A 15734-nucleotide genomic window follows, 5' to 3' on the forward strand; every position below is an offset into this window, starting at 1 on the left:
GTAACTGGCTGATGCTGATGGCCAGCTACAATGTGTGTCCTGGTGTCTAAAAGGCTACCTTAGAGAAAGTGGGTACTGCTATCACCTACCATGATTGGCTTGGTGTTAATCTGTGCCTTTGGTTTCAGTAGTACACGTTTTTATGAAATTAGGTGCATCAGAGTTTGGTATATATGGGAAGGATGGGATTGTGAGAAAGTTCCAGACAAAACAAAACTTTAGATCTAATGAGCAATCTGGGTTGAAACACGACACAACAGTATTGGTTTTTGTCTCTCACTGAATTCTATGGTATCTTTCCTCGCAGTAGACAACCTGAATAACATAGGTGAGAAAAACCCCTTTAGCATCCAGGCAGCAGCACTTATATTCATGCAGAATCACTTCCCTCTCAACAACAGATTGGAACTCTGTGATATGTTTCATGCAACAGTGGTTGCCACAGAGTAAAAACCTAAGGCGTCAATTGCACCAAAGACGGTTCTGTCTTCTCTCTTTTCCTGGTTCTCCAGAAAGCCTTTGAGTCTTGTGAGGAAGAGACCACGTGGTTGGAACTGGGAACTAATACAAATGAGCACTCTACTTTCAGACTTAGAAGTGTCGCTGGACTGACCACAAAGATCCCTGCAGTGTCTCAAGTCACAAAGTGACGTCCATATCGTGGGTGAGTTTGACAACTGATCTAAAGTGCATCTCCAGTGAGTCTTCAGCAGAAAGTCCCACAACTCAAAAAGATAAGTAGACTGAGCACCAAGGGGACAAGAATTGGAATAGGCATTTCACTAACGAAGACAAACAAATGGCCAATAAATGCATGATTAGCCACCAGGGAAAGGCAAGTCCAAGTTGCATTGAGATACCAAGTCTCATCAGGATGGATGTGATGAAACGGATAACATGTTAAGTGAGAATGTGGAGAAATTAATATCTTCACCAACTACCAGTAGAAATGCAAAGTAGTACAGTGAACAGCTTGGAAAAGTCCTCAGATGTTTAAAAAGAGAGTCACCATAGGACACCAACAATTCTACTTCTAGGAATGTGGCAAAGAAAATAAAAACTTGAAGCAAGACAAGAATTTATCAATCAATGGATGAATAAACAAAATGGGATCTATTTATAAAACAGAATATTACTTGGCAATCTAAAGGAAGGAAGTATTGATACATACTAATGCATAGGAAACTTTAGAAGAGTATAGTGTATTCAGTGAAAGAAGCGAGGCATCGGAGATGACATACTGTATAATTCTATTTACACACCTCCCCCTACACTCCAGAATGGGCATATCCAGAGACAGAGAATATATCACAAGAATTTCTCTAGGTTGCTAAAACCCCATGGGTGAGAATAGGGTTTTTGCTTTGTGGATAAAGTTTCTGAATTTGATATCAGCGATGGATGCGAATTCCGAGGACACACTAAATCCGCTGAATTGTATATTTTTAAATTGATTGGCTTCTGTGGTATCCGAGGTTTACCTCAAAGAGCGAGTGCTGGGGAAACTAAAAGTCTGCAAGTTTTACAATATATCAGTCTTCACAAAAGGCTGCTTCCTTGGGTGAGAAAGTGTAAGAATGCTCAGAGCTTTCAGGAAAGACGCAAGTTCTTCGAGTATTGCCAAGAAGGAGCTGGGGTGCAGCATGCCAGGAGACAGAGCAAGCCATTACATCAAAGCTAAGTACCTTCCCTGTGTCTGTCAGTTCCACTTCCCCTCAGCCCAGGGCGCTCAGCATCCTTACAGAAAGCTGCCTGCCTCCTTCAGCATCAAGGGCTGCCTGCTTCTTTGACATGTTAAGTATTTTTGGTGGCTGTTACCTCAGGCCTGGCTTCCAGGCCTTATTTCTTTCCCCAGGAGTCTAAAGTATTGTGAAAAGGCCAGGAGCATCGCACCCCTCCCAGCATTTTTTTTTAAAGCAAGGGCTCTAATCATAGGTTATGTCTGTCCTCCTTCAGGAGGCACCATGCTCTTCCATCACTGAGGGCAATCTCCAGCTCCATCCTTGACATTCACTTCTCTCTCCCCACAAGGAGCAAGCAATAAGATTGCTCTGCATGTCTTGAATTCCCGTTAAACTTTAAACTTTCCCCTCCTCTCACAGAATTGATTGGTGAGTGGCTTTTTGATTTGGGCATAGAGAAAGAAAATGGAAGTCAGAGGAGACTCTTGAATAGATATTTGCCATTTTTCCTTAAGTGATCTAAATTGACTCTTCCTTCTTACAACATTTCAGATATGAACAGGTTGCTATTCTTGTCCTCTCTGTTAATACTCTTACATTATTGTGAGGAAGCTAGGGAGAAGCGTTAGGCATGGGTTCACCAGGGAATTTGTTTAATATCCCATGCTAAGATGGTTACAGGAAAAGCACCCATGATTTCATCTGTTTATTCTTTTGAAATGGTGCGAGTATGTAAAAGAAGCTCATATGCCTGGCTCTTTTTGGGTTCAGGTAATTGGATGGGCTCTACCTGGCTTCTTTCCGAATATCAAAGATATGATATATTGAATGAGATTAACACAACTCACATCACAGCAATTATGATATGTTTGCGGGGCTGTGATGATCAAATAATGAGTGTCACTGCTCACAAAGTTTGGATGATGGAGCTCCACAGGTTGTTACAAGATCAGATGAAATAGTACATGCAAAGGTATTTGTAAAGGGCGATGAATGTTAGTCCCTTGTTATCATTAGCTGAAAAGTATGGAGGGGGTTGAGGCTCAGTGGTACAGCTGTTGCCTAGCTGGGAAGTTGTGGCAGAGTTTTATATGTCTTCTTTGCTTGTTTGCCCAATTATCAAACGGGTAGTTGGGAAACAGTGGGTACTGAAGCCAGGAAACATCAAATGAAGCAGGGGGCAGTGCTGTGGGACGGTCTGTATGTCAAATTGCTCTGATTGGTCAATAAATAAAACACTGATTGGTCAAAAAAAAACAGAGAGGAGAAATAAAAGGACAGAAAGGCAGAAGGAGACGCTGCAGCCGCCGCCATGACTGGAGACACTGCAGCCGCCGCCATGACCAGCAGCATGTGAAGACGCCAGTAAGCCACCAGCCACGTGGCAAGGTATAAATTTATGAAAATGGTTAATTTAAGATAAAAGAACAGTTAGCAAGAAGCCTGCCACGGCCATACAGTTTGTAAGCAATATAAGTCTCTGTGTTTACTTGGTTGGGTCTGAGCGGCTGTGGGACTGGCGGGTGACAGAGATTTGTCCTGACTGTGGGCAAGGCAGGAAACTCTAGCTACAGGGCAGTCCCCACAAATCCACTCTCAGCTACAGCTCTGGACCAACCCCAGAATATTGAGACACTGAACTCAAAGCAGGACACAATTTCACTCTGCTTAGTTTCACAGTTCCAGCTCTGTCGGGTCCCCCAGTCACCACCAGCTGCATATCAGAGGATCTGAAGACTCCCTTCCTGGAGCTCCTTCTGGGAAGCAGAGCCTGGCAAATAGTGATGCTGCCAGTCTATCATTGAAATGGACTCTGAAGATGTGAGTTTCTGAAGTTGCTAAACCAAAACGATTCGCCAGAAGGACTGTCATCCCCATCCTCATCTCTTTGCCTCGTTAAGTGGTAATTGAAATCATTGCTTCAAACAGAGTGGGGGAGGGGACAAAGACAGCTAAAATGCTGCTGCACCAGGAAGACCAAGGGACTGGAGTGAGGGGTTTCCAGAATAACTCTCCCTGTTTTATTTTCCTCTGTTCACTCTTTAAACAGAATGGGGAGTATTTGATTTTTTTTCTCCAAACGCAAAATAATAACAAACATAATTTATCCTTGGTTTCTTGTTTCTTTAAATCTTAGTGGTAAACTTAAGTCTCAGAAGACATGACCAACATCTTGGCTCATGTCTGTGATTACAGGAATCTGGGGGTGGGAGCAGGAAGATGGAATTAGGTGACAGCCTGGGCTACATGGCCCATGGCAGGCTAGGTTGGGCTACAACATAAATCCTTGGCTCTAAGACCATGGAAACAAAATGAAAACAAATGGTAACCATCAAAAGCCTCCTAAAAACATGGAAGCAAACTGAGAAACTCACAGGTTACCCTTCTTGAAACAAACGAACGAACGAACGAACGAACGAACGAACGAACGAACGAACGAACAAACAAACAAAGATAACCTATGAGCTGTCTTCTTTTCCTTGGAAGACATAGTGAATGATTTGGAGAGATGATGCAGGAATACAGGATCACTGTTCCAGTAGCTACTGTACAAGGCATTCTAATACCTACCAAGGTTCTGATCTAATTTGACAGGATACCAACAAAACTACACTGGCAAAATCTATTAAGAATAAGCGACAATGATATCCTGGAGACTGTCTGAACTTTATGATATTTACATATTAACCTAATGGTTACCTCACTCAGTTGAAGTCAATGAACATCAGCCTTAAGGGAGTAAATGTATAAGGAGCCAGGGATTGTTAATAAAGGCCATTCAGTGAAAAATAAAATGGATCAATCATCAGACAAAATGGCTGGTCATGATGGTTGACATTTGTCAAAATAGACCTTGGTCTATTGGTCTGTTTTTATTGTTGAATAGCACTTGTATCCTGGACTCTGAGAGGCACACTTTTAACCTAATGATGAAGGTTTCTCAGCCTCTTAAAATGTATTCATGGGTTATGGAGATGTCACATAATGAGTGTCTATCAAGCATGTGCAAAGCTCAGCCTTCAAACTTTAGTAACTTCCCCTGCTCCTCGACACGGTATCCCCTAATTTGTTCTCAAGACTACGTGTATTTCTGTAATATGACGTTACCTGCCCTTGAAACTAGCTTCTCTAGAAACCATTATTTCAATGAACACCTCAACATCGAGGTTAACGTTAAGAGTGTCTTGTGGGAAGCTAGGCATGGCAGTCCATGCCTCTAACCCCAGAGCTTGGACAGCCGAGAAGAAGGATTCAGAGCTTGAAGCCAGACATGGCAACATGGTAAGATTCTCAGGGTGGGGAAAAAATGAAGGGACAAAGAACATATTCTCTAGGCCAAATAACACATTTCTTAGGTTCAAGTTTAGAAACTATTATCAGCCCCTTAATTTCAGTCTGCCATTGCCTTCTGTGGGCATGAGGAGGGGGGGGGGTTCTCTTTCCGTCTCGGCCTGTAGGCCACCAGCTCGAGAGGGGAAGAGGTAGAAGAAGTGATGGAAAGCTTTGTAGGCAGCCCCTGAGCACAAACAGACACAGCACTCTGGGATGCAGATTTTAGTGAATCAGCTCAACTTTATTCCAGAGTATAAGGAACGTATAGGACTGGGGAGCCTGGGGAAAAACCCTAATTTGCATTAAGTGGCATGCTCCTATCATAAGGCTCCTAGCACAAGTTTTAGTCATCATATGTACAGTAAGGGAGCCTTCTAGCAGGGATCTTTGCTAGGGTTCAAGCTAAAGATGAGCCAGGCATCTGGTTTAGAGACAGCTTTCAGATAAGGTCAGCCTTCCAGGCCCAGGGACATTCTCCAGATAAGGGCAGGTAGAGGCAGGAAGTTCTGCTGGAGGGAGGGAGCCTCAGGTTGCCAAGCTATGGAGATAAGCTGCCAGGCCACAGGGAGACCGCAACCTCTAACCAATCAGCAAAAGTCTTCCAACAGCCTTCGGTAAGAACTTAGAATAAAATGAAATTGGTAAGGCCGTACTGCAAGGATGGCTGCTTCCCCAAGCTTCTTCAAAAGCCCTCCTATGCTGGCATTAGACTTTTCCCCGAGATTATTGCTGTCTTGAGACCTTATTTTTTCATCTGTATCTATGGCTCTATGTCTGTCTACTATCTATCTATCTATCTATCTGTCTGTCTGTCTGTCTGTCTATCTATCTATCTCTATCTGTCTATCTATCATCTATCTCTATCTATCTATCTATCTATCTAGTCTGTCCGTCCATCTGTCCGTCCATCTGTCTATTTTGCTCAAAGTAGAGAGTTTCTGGGGAGATCAATGAAAGGATAGCACTGTTGGAATGTTGCAGGCCAGGCGCAAGAATATGCTGAAAACATCTCTCTAGGAAAGGAACTTGCTTTGCAATTGTCAGGAGATTAGTTGGATTTTCTTAGGTCTTTAAATTCATATTCTTTCTTTCATTTCCTCCCTTCCCATCTTCATAGCCACAAAACCTACAGCAGCAAACTCATCTCTCTGCATGCATTCACATAAAATATGCTTAGAGACAGATACTAAATACTTTCTTGAACATGGCTAGAATAAGCCAGTAAGGAGTGAGTTGACGTTGACATTAAATTTCACATTTCTGTTCTATGACTTTGTGTGTGTGTCCACATGTGTATGAAGTCATGCCTACACATGTATAAAATGCATGTGGAGGTCAGAGGACAACATCCAGTGTTATTTTTTTGGTGTTGTCTACCTTTCTTGAGACAAGGTTTTCCATTGGCCTGAAAGTTTGCAAGGAGGCGAAGCAGGCTGGCCAGTGAACCTCGGTGATCCACAGCTGTAGTGCTAGGATTACAAGTGTGCACCATCACACCCAGCTGTTCCTAACGCAGATTCTTGGGCTGGAACTCAGGTCCTCCTGCTGCAAGGCAGGCATGTGTTTTTTTTTTTTTCCCACTGAGCCACCTCCTCCCAGCTCTATGTTTAATATTTAATTGCTACCTTACATTAAATTAAGCTTTCCATATTTCTGTCTCTAGGTATGCATTTAAAAAAAACACATCTGGGTTTTAATTCTGTATTGCATGGTGGATACCCATTGCTTATGAAAAAAGCTAAGTAACAGAAATACATTGACTAGCAAGTGAGGTGTGGGGTTGGAAGGTCAGGTGGGGTTCAGTTTTGCTTGTGGCAAAGGAGTCTTCTAAGAAGTTCCTAGGTGAGCTTAAATTGTTCCAAATGCTATTTTTTTCCATGAGTAATTAATACTAATAATGTCAATGGGATCAAGACCAGAGCACCTCCACATTATTGGCAAAAGAAAAGGCTTAAAGAACCCTTCTCATGGACAAGACTCAGGTGGCTAAACTCTTGTTTCCCATTTCCTGCCTGTACTTATATTATTTCTCTACTCTCAAGGCTCAGGGTCCTGGACTGTGAGATGAGCACAATAATAGTATTTATCGCATCTGATTGCATTATACACTGGGGCTGGTACCTCTTAGGTACCACAATATTATGACAAGTTTCCAATGGGACCCTGGATGACATTATGTCTAGTGACGAAACGGGCCTTTTGCAACAGGACTGTCTGTGGTCTCATGCACATGACTTCATCTAGGTCTTAATTTCCTCACCTGCAGAAATACAATTCTTTCCCCATGAGTTTGTAAGAGGGTCTGAGGAGGAGAAGAAGGGGCTGGGTGCATTGCAGGCATTCGTTACACTACAGAGAATAAAGAGCTAAGGGAACAGACGTTAGGAATTTCAGGAAAGCTCCTTTCCCGACATCAGTAGGAATCAATGAGAGACACGTTTGTTTTCTCAAATCAGTGTATCTTCTTTGGTTATCTTCCTCTGAAAAAAATCTAAAAACAAAATAAAACAAGAACTAGTCTTGCCTTGAGAGACTCCCATCTTTGTTTATGTAAAACACCATAAGCTTCCAGTGAGCCTCACTCTGAATCCGTAGGTTGGGGCTCCCCTCATCCTTTCTCACTAAATACAATCCAGCAATGTGGACAGCTTCGAGATAATGCGTGTTTTACTTAAAGCATTTCCTGGCTTCTCTAGATAAGGACCTGTTCATTGTTAACAAATGATTTAACAAATAGCGAAATGGGGGGAAAAAAAGTAACAGCCTGGATGTTGGGGATCACGGGTGGCAATTCCACTGCCTCCGACTGCGCATCTGTGAAATGTTTGTTGACTAGAGGGGGTCTGGGATCAAGTCTCCGGTCCTCTCAGTCGGACACTTTGAAAATATTTAGGACCTAATAAATTGCAGCTATTTGGCATCAGCCTGTTCAGAGGTGGCTGTTTTCCTTTCGCTTTTCATCAACATCTGGAACCTCTTTTGACACTTACTGTGGATAGTAACCTTCTCCAGTCCCTTCTGCTCCATTTTTTTTTTTAATGAAAGTTCTTGTCTCGATTTTGTCATGTGGAAACTTTGTGTGTTCATGTGTAAGAGGAGATATCCTGTCCTTGGTTACTACCAACTTTTGGGTTTATTTCTTTCTGGACAGATTTTCAGGATTCAGTTGCCAATGTTGTTTCCCCAGAAGGCCCTCCTGCCTACCTCACAAAACCTCACGTTTTCCCCCTTCCTAATAAATAATCCTCTCTAAACCACTTGCTCTGCCAAAGCTGAGTGCCCTGCATCTAAGCGACTATTCCCTGGGTTGTCATCAACATAGCATTAGGCATTTCCACTCGGATTCAGCCTTTGCCTTCCCAAATGCTTCATTTTCTAGTCTAGAAGAAAAGAAAAAAAAAATCTCCCAGTTCTTATCATGGAAATGTCCCCGTTCACCTCTCATTACGGAGAGGAGCAAATTGAAATTTAATGAAATCAGCCAATATCGCAAAACTAGTGGCTTCCCGAATCAATATTAAAACTCATCTCCAGACACTATCTAGTTCCATGTCAGGCATTTGATTACTCTGTCATTACTCCAGGTTCTTCCTATCTGGCTAATGAAGGCCGGTTTATCACTATTCACAGCAAACCTTTCCTGAGTCTCCTCCTTTTTAAAATTAACTATAAGCTGATGTTAAGTTCAGAAGGAACCACATTTTTTTTGTCTGTTGTTTCTGTAACTCACCACCTTTTCCATGTTGTCCATCATGCTGAGGGGCACTTTATAAATTTAATGGCTTACACAGTGGAATTTCGGGCTTCCTTTAGTAGAGACGGCTATATAGAACTATGGCTTATGAGTCTTTGATCTCTAACAAATACACAACATCTACAGACACAGCAATGAAGAGTCAAGGTAAAGAAATAAATACTCAAAACTGAACCACAATCATATCAGGATCCTTTCCTCCTAGCATACATCTGTGCATTGTTCTCTTCTTTCGTTGACCAGGGTTCTAGCATGTCAACCTCAACCAATCACTAAACAAAGAACACAATGGCAATCTGTTAATCTATTTTCATATAGTAGGAATTTGGTTAGTAACTGTATATTTATATATATGTGACTGTGTGTGACACCTAGAAAACAGCTTTCTATTTTTAAAAAGGCCTTATTTTCCTTAATTGAAAGGGAGTAATTATAGAAGGAATTGCTTCTTTGCAGTGATGTGGTAAGCCTCTTAGGATGCTGGGTTGGGTGCCTCTATGGGGAAGATGCCTCCGGAATAGTTGATGACAACAGATAAGAATTGAAACTGACATCAATTAGGAATCCAAATTATTAGCAGCAAAGTATCAAGGGCCTCGATATGCCTCCTGCTTTGTGTTGTTGCCTTGGACTGTTGTTGCAAAACCAACAGGCACACTGTGGACTCTTACTGAACTTTTCAGTACAGCACCTAGGTGGCTTTAAAAACCCTTCCAGGGTATTCCGCTCACCTAAAACCCACCTAATAGTTATCATCTCCAAACCCTTGCTCTTAATGGAAGGGACCCAGGGTGCTTTATAGGTAAGACAAAATTAGCAAGGAAACAATTTAGCCGTTCAATGATACGAGTAATTTGAAGCTTAAAATCAAAATTAGCAGAGCCAGAATGGACCCTATTGGCTTTGAAGGGAAAATGTGTTTTGCTTTTTTGTTTTTTTTTCTCATTTATGTTCCTTGCTTTAATGGAAGTTCTCCCCAGTTAAGCTTTGTAGAACTGCAGCTGGCTTACAGAATGCAAATAACGACGCTGTTTAATAAGATTGAACTGCTGGACCAAACACGGTGAGGAAGTGAGAAATTTGTCAATCAATTATCGACTTCTTTCTGATGTGGTTATGTTTAAAGTGCACACAGTAGGGGGGGGGCGGGGACTTCGTAAGCAGCTGTTAGAATAATTTCATTTTATTATGGGGCGTATAGTTTGCTTGGGATCCAGAAAACAAACCTTCGTTGTCTTTTCAGGATCCAGGTTATTGTGAAAAACTTGTAGGAAGTCTGCATTTCTTTTTTTGTTCAGACGCTTGTGTAGGCGGAGCAGACAGTGGGATCTAGACCTGCAGCTTTCAGCAGTACGACCTTATCTAGTCACTTTCTCTGAATTTCAGTCTCATGAAAAATGAAAGGAGGAAAAAAAATGGATGCAGCTCAGGGGCTTAATATAAAAAATGTGATCGCGAATATCAGAAGACTTTCTCACTTAAGAAAGTATCACATGTAGAGTGCCTTTGTGATTACAGTCCAGCTACTTCATTTTCTCGTTTGGTAACTATGGTTGCTCAACTCGAACTTGACAATCCTTTCAGGAAACTAAAGCTCCTCAATTCCTTCCCCCAAAATGCATAGGGAAATAATGTCTGACTAGTGAAATATTCATTTTGGGAAATAAGGGTTTTCTGTGTGATTGCAGACACAGCAGCACCTGATGTCTACCCACACTTTTGTGCTGTCTCATTTCGGGGTTCTGCCTTATATTTATAGAACCAGAGCCTTTTGAAACTGGCAGCGGCAGGCACAGTTGACTGACAGACCACAAACACATCCCTCATTAATTATTTATTATGATGGAGTCACATTGGATTTTAGCATTGGTACAAACACGCCAGGTAGAATCGGATTTAAGTTGTGGTAGTTATGTATCCCATGAAATAAATACCAATGAAGGGGAAGCTTTTTGCAATGATTCCCAGAGGCAGGTCTATATATTGTGAGTGAAGCCTACTCATTCCACAGAAATAGGCCTTCAGTTTTTATGTTATTGGGAACAGAAAATCTTTAGAGAGTCATTATAGTTATAGATGTCTGCCTCTATATTCAGGTGTTATCTTGGTACAATATTCATAGATATTGACTCCCTTTCCTAGTGGTTTCCTTTGGATTTGTAGGATGATCAAAATTACAGTTTTGACTGGATCTTCCCTCAAGAGGTCAAACTTCCTGAGACACATAAAGGACGGAGACATTGGGAGGGAAGGGAGAGGCTCTATCATATAGCTACACGATCCATCAGTCACATAGCTCAGGAAATTCACGTTCCCAAATAATGTAAACTCTTTGGACAGTGGCCCATATTAAATAGTAACCACATTATCCATGGATCGAACACCTGTATATGCTGGGACAATGAGTGTAGGGCTGATACCTCGTCACTATGATTGTCAGGCTGAGCTCACTGTCATATGTTTGTACTTGAGTTTGTTGTTGTTGTTATTGTTGTTGTTTTGTTTTCTAATCAGTGATGGCTCCTTACATTTCTCAGCCAGGGCAATCAACATATATTTTAGAATGAAAAAAAAATTAGGAGGTTTGTTAGTGTTGATTTCACCAAGTAAGTGAGCAAAATGAATGGCATGTGGGTGATTCAAGCTTATGGCATGGATATTATTGGGGCAGGTTAGATATACTTAAAAACCATATGTCAGATTTCTACAGTGTATTTTTCCATTCATCCATTTCCTAAGTCTTTACTAAGGGTAGGATTATGCATGGAGCCTATGTTAGCTGTCAGAGAAGAATAGAGGAGCAAGTTCATAGTTTCAAGAAAGGACTGACATGGACAGCACAGAATACATATATTCATCTGTGTTAATTGTAAGTAGGGCTCTGTGTTATAGGTACACAGAGGAGGAGGAACTTTACAAAATCAAGAATAAGTGGTCTGAATCTTGATGCAAGAGAAACAAATAAACCTAGTACAAATGATCAGGACAAGGAAAGAACCTGCTAACTACAAGAAGCATCAGGTCTATTTTACTATATGTATGATGTACATGTGTGTGAGGTCGGAGATTGGTGAGTGATGTTTAAAAACAAAACAAGACAAACAAAACAAAACAAAACCCAGGTGTTTGAAGCCAAGGGAAATACAAAGTCATGTGGGCACAATTTTGCAAAGAAGGTAAAAGGGGTCTTGGTTATGGACTACCATGACTTCTTTTGACCTTTGACATAATCAGTTCAAACAAGAAGAAAGCCAGGAAGTATTTAAATACTATTTGAAGAAAGGTTTGGCCTCTTGTCTTCCAGTCTGACTGCCAAAGCTGAAGAAATAGAAGCTGCTCCAATTTCTTGAAATTGCAGTTTCCCATTCCTGAAAACCTGTCTGCAGGTCAGAGAAAACAGATTGAAATTCCACGAATTGCTCTCTTTGAGCTCCTTCTTTAGACTGCGAAGACCCATTTTTCATCACAAGATGGAAGTAGTGAAAATACACATTCTACTGGAGAAAACACCAGTGAATTGTAAACTGATCTGATTTGCATGAGCAAAAAATCCAATTATCTAACACAAACTCATGTCTGAGCACATATTTCACTTTATTTTTATCTACCACGAGTGAATTTTTTTTTTGCCAGCTTTTGACAAAATGTTGCTTGGCCTTACATATTAAGTTTTAAAATTAACTTATCAAAAATTGAAATACTAGATATCTGAATTACTAGATGTAAGATTGCAATTGTATTATTTTATACAGTACTGACAGAGGAGCTAGTGAGAGAATTATAACAAAAAAAAGTGTAACTAAATGACCAGGTAAAAGAAGAGGTGTAAAAAACGGGTAAAAAGATTATCATTCTCTTGATATAATCACACACACACACACACATACACATACACACACACATTCAAGCTACTCAGTTGGTAGTGTGGCATGTGAGGGAGACAGAAATGAGATACAGGAAGAGAATGAAACATCTTGGGGCCAATCATTTAATATTATAGGCAACTGCAATATAAGAAGATTGAAGGCATGGATGCATGCCACTGGCTCCTATCTTTTCTTTGTTTTATAAAGGTATGAGCAGGGAAGGGCTGAATGTAAAGTAGAGACCAAGGATTCAGCAGGAGTATGTCATGTCATTGCTAGGGGTAGGTGGGTCTGGTCCATCATAGTAGAATGAGACTAATTGAAAGTAGTTAAGACTAGAATGTGATCTGGCCCCCGAGGGAGAGCAGGTTGCTGGATGTTAGGGAGTTAGACAAGGCATTAATAGAGAAGATCCACTCCAAAGATGCACTCAGAAAGTGTAGACCTATGTAAGATGGAAGCCAGGTAAACTGTCTGTTGTGATGGGCAAAAATATGTGCACCGTGGCTTCATGGAATTGAGAAATAATACAAGGCTGTGCATAGATAGCACCACACAGCAGATCACTGTCACCACCTGGGAGAAGCGGCACTCCTCCAAAGACAGTGATGACAGCAAGGATGAGTGTTTATTGAAGATGAGCTGCGTCCTGAAATCAAGCCAGCAGGATGGAAAGACGATATAAAATCAAATCTGACTCTTATGTGGATTTCAGAAATATGTGACTATCTATTGACTTCCCCAAGTTCCTGGAAGAATAGTTGGGATCCACAGAAGTTCCATACATTTGGAAAGGAAGACAGGATTTTGGAACAGGCATGTAGGCCAGAACTTGTGACGAACATGCTTTCTATGATGCCAAGGGCCAGAAGGTTATGGTAGGGTGTCTGAAGTTCCTTCCTACTTAAGGCAAAGGAGCTGAGGCAGGCTGAGGAAGCTTACTGGGATCAATCTAGTGTTGTGAGATGCAAAGGAAAGGAAGAATACTGAGAAAAATTTTGGAGAAAAACTGAAATGGTCTTCCCTGGACATTTTCTACCTGATTTGCTTGAATTTCTTTTCTATGGTTATCTTTTGCTAGTTTACAGCTACGAGCTATTTAAGTAACGGGTCTGAGCATGGGAGATGGGTAACAACATAAGAGATCAAGGAACTGAAGGTGGGGATAATAAACCATTGCCTTAGTGTGTTTAATCTAAGTCAGGGTGGGATAAGTCTTAAAGACATTATGGAGAATATGTTTGAAATGAAGAGGAAACTCTAATAGGGGAGATGTTGTATGTTTGTCATACACATTGAGATGGTAACTGAAGACAATTTTGTGGTATGAGCAGACTGAGTTTTTTTCTGCAAGAGAATTATCTTAGAATAAAATGTTCACAGAATGTGAAATCTTTTTCTTGAATAATGTTGCTGGAAAAAGTATGCTAAAGGAGGAGGGAGGTGGGGAAGTGGGGTAGCGGAAGGTGAAGAGGCCCGCCATAGGAACACTAAGCAATTGCAGAGTCCTTAGGAACTATGGGGTGTACGGTAGGATGTGTTTCTGCTTAGACGCTGTACTAGGTCTTGGGCAATATTTTAGAAACTAAACCCAAGAGTTGATTTGTGTTGTGATGACTGGGTCGGGAGTGGGGAAGGAAAGAACTTGAGGTGGAATATTGTGAATGCATCGAGCTTTGAAAAAAAAAATGAGGACAAGCTGTAATGATTGACAATTTTTAAATGGAGATGACAAAAAGAAACTGAAAGTTAGATTAATAATGAAGAAATGGATTCCCACCAAAACCAAGGATCTGAAGAAATCACCTTTAAACTTGAGTGGTTCTGAGACTGTCTTAGTGAGGATTTCTATTGCTGTGAAGAGACCCCTTGACTCTGGCAACTCTTATAAAGGAGAACATTTAATTGGGGCTGGCTTATTGTTTTGTCCATTATTGTCAAGGCGGGACATGGCAGCGTGCAGGCAGACATGGTGCTGGAGAGGTTGCTGAGGGTCCTACATCTTTGACTGCAGGCAACAAGAAGTGGACTGAGACTGCGAAGCCTGCCTCCACAGTGATATACTTTCTCCAACAAGGCCATACCTACTCCAAGAAAGCCACAACTCCTAATAGTCCCATTTCCTATGAACTTATGGGGGCCAGTTCCATTCAAACTACCACAAAGACTTATAGAAAAAAACCCCCACAATATTAGACCAGTGTGTCATTGGATCCAAGTGGTGACCAGAACAGAATGCTTACCCAGTATGCAGGAAGCCTTGGGTCCCATCCCCAGCATGGCATAAACTGGGCATGTGCCAGCATGCCTATAATTCCAAAACTCAGGAGGTAGAGGAAGAAAGACCAGAAGTACAAGACCATCCTACCATCTATAGTGGGGACAGGAATAGCTTGAGCTACATGAGGCCTCCTAACAGACAAACACCACAGACATCTTCCCTTTCCCTGACCTCAGAACCTCTGGCTGTGTAGGTGGAAGGTGAGCAAGAGAAATCACTAATGCTTAAGAGTCTCCCAAATAAAGCTAAGGTCATGATCCACCAATAGGTATGAGGAAAATGTTAGGTGTACTCCTATCTTCAGGTCAAGAGGTAAATGGCATTAAGAAAAGAACCTCGGTGGCACACACCTTTAATCCCAGCACCCAGGAGGCAGAGGCAGGTGGATTTCTGTGAGTTCCAGGTCAGCCTGGTCTACAGAGCAAGATCCAGGACATGCACCAAAACTACACAGAGAAACCCTGTCTTGAAAAACCAAAAACCAAAACAAAACAAAAACAACACCAACAACACCAACACCAATAAAAGTCTCAAGGACCTCAGGTCTTTCTAGGTTTATTTTTTAAAATCATTCTCTGCCTTTAAATAGCTCATGGGATCGATCTCCTTCCATAACACTTTCTTACACTGATCAGATATCATGTTCAGGGAATGAAAACAAATGGTGGTTCTGGCAGATTTTATTTAACAGAGAAATTCTCCAACTCATCTACTTTCAGCATATTGATTCGCAGTAAAAGTCAGTTTATTATAGGATAGAATTATTAAGTCCAGAGTAGTCTTCTGGGGAGGAGGGGTTCTTTATGGTATATCAGTTT

The 15734-nt window shown here is 41.4% G+C and overlaps 1 protein-coding gene across 16 annotated transcripts in view; it reads right to left on the reverse strand.

Annotated features, from left to right (window-relative positions):
• The window catches only part of Slc8a1 (solute carrier family 8 member A1), a 358680-nt gene that overhangs the window by 70586 nt on the left and 272360 nt on the right, over window positions 1-15734 (reverse strand). The window lies entirely within an intron of this gene.

The sequence above is a fragment of the Peromyscus maniculatus genome, chromosome 22 (assembly GCF_049852395.1).
Source record: "Peromyscus maniculatus bairdii isolate BWxNUB_F1_BW_parent chromosome 22, HU_Pman_BW_mat_3.1, whole genome shotgun sequence".
Taxonomy (NCBI): Eukaryota; Metazoa; Chordata; class Mammalia; order Rodentia; family Cricetidae; genus Peromyscus; species Peromyscus maniculatus.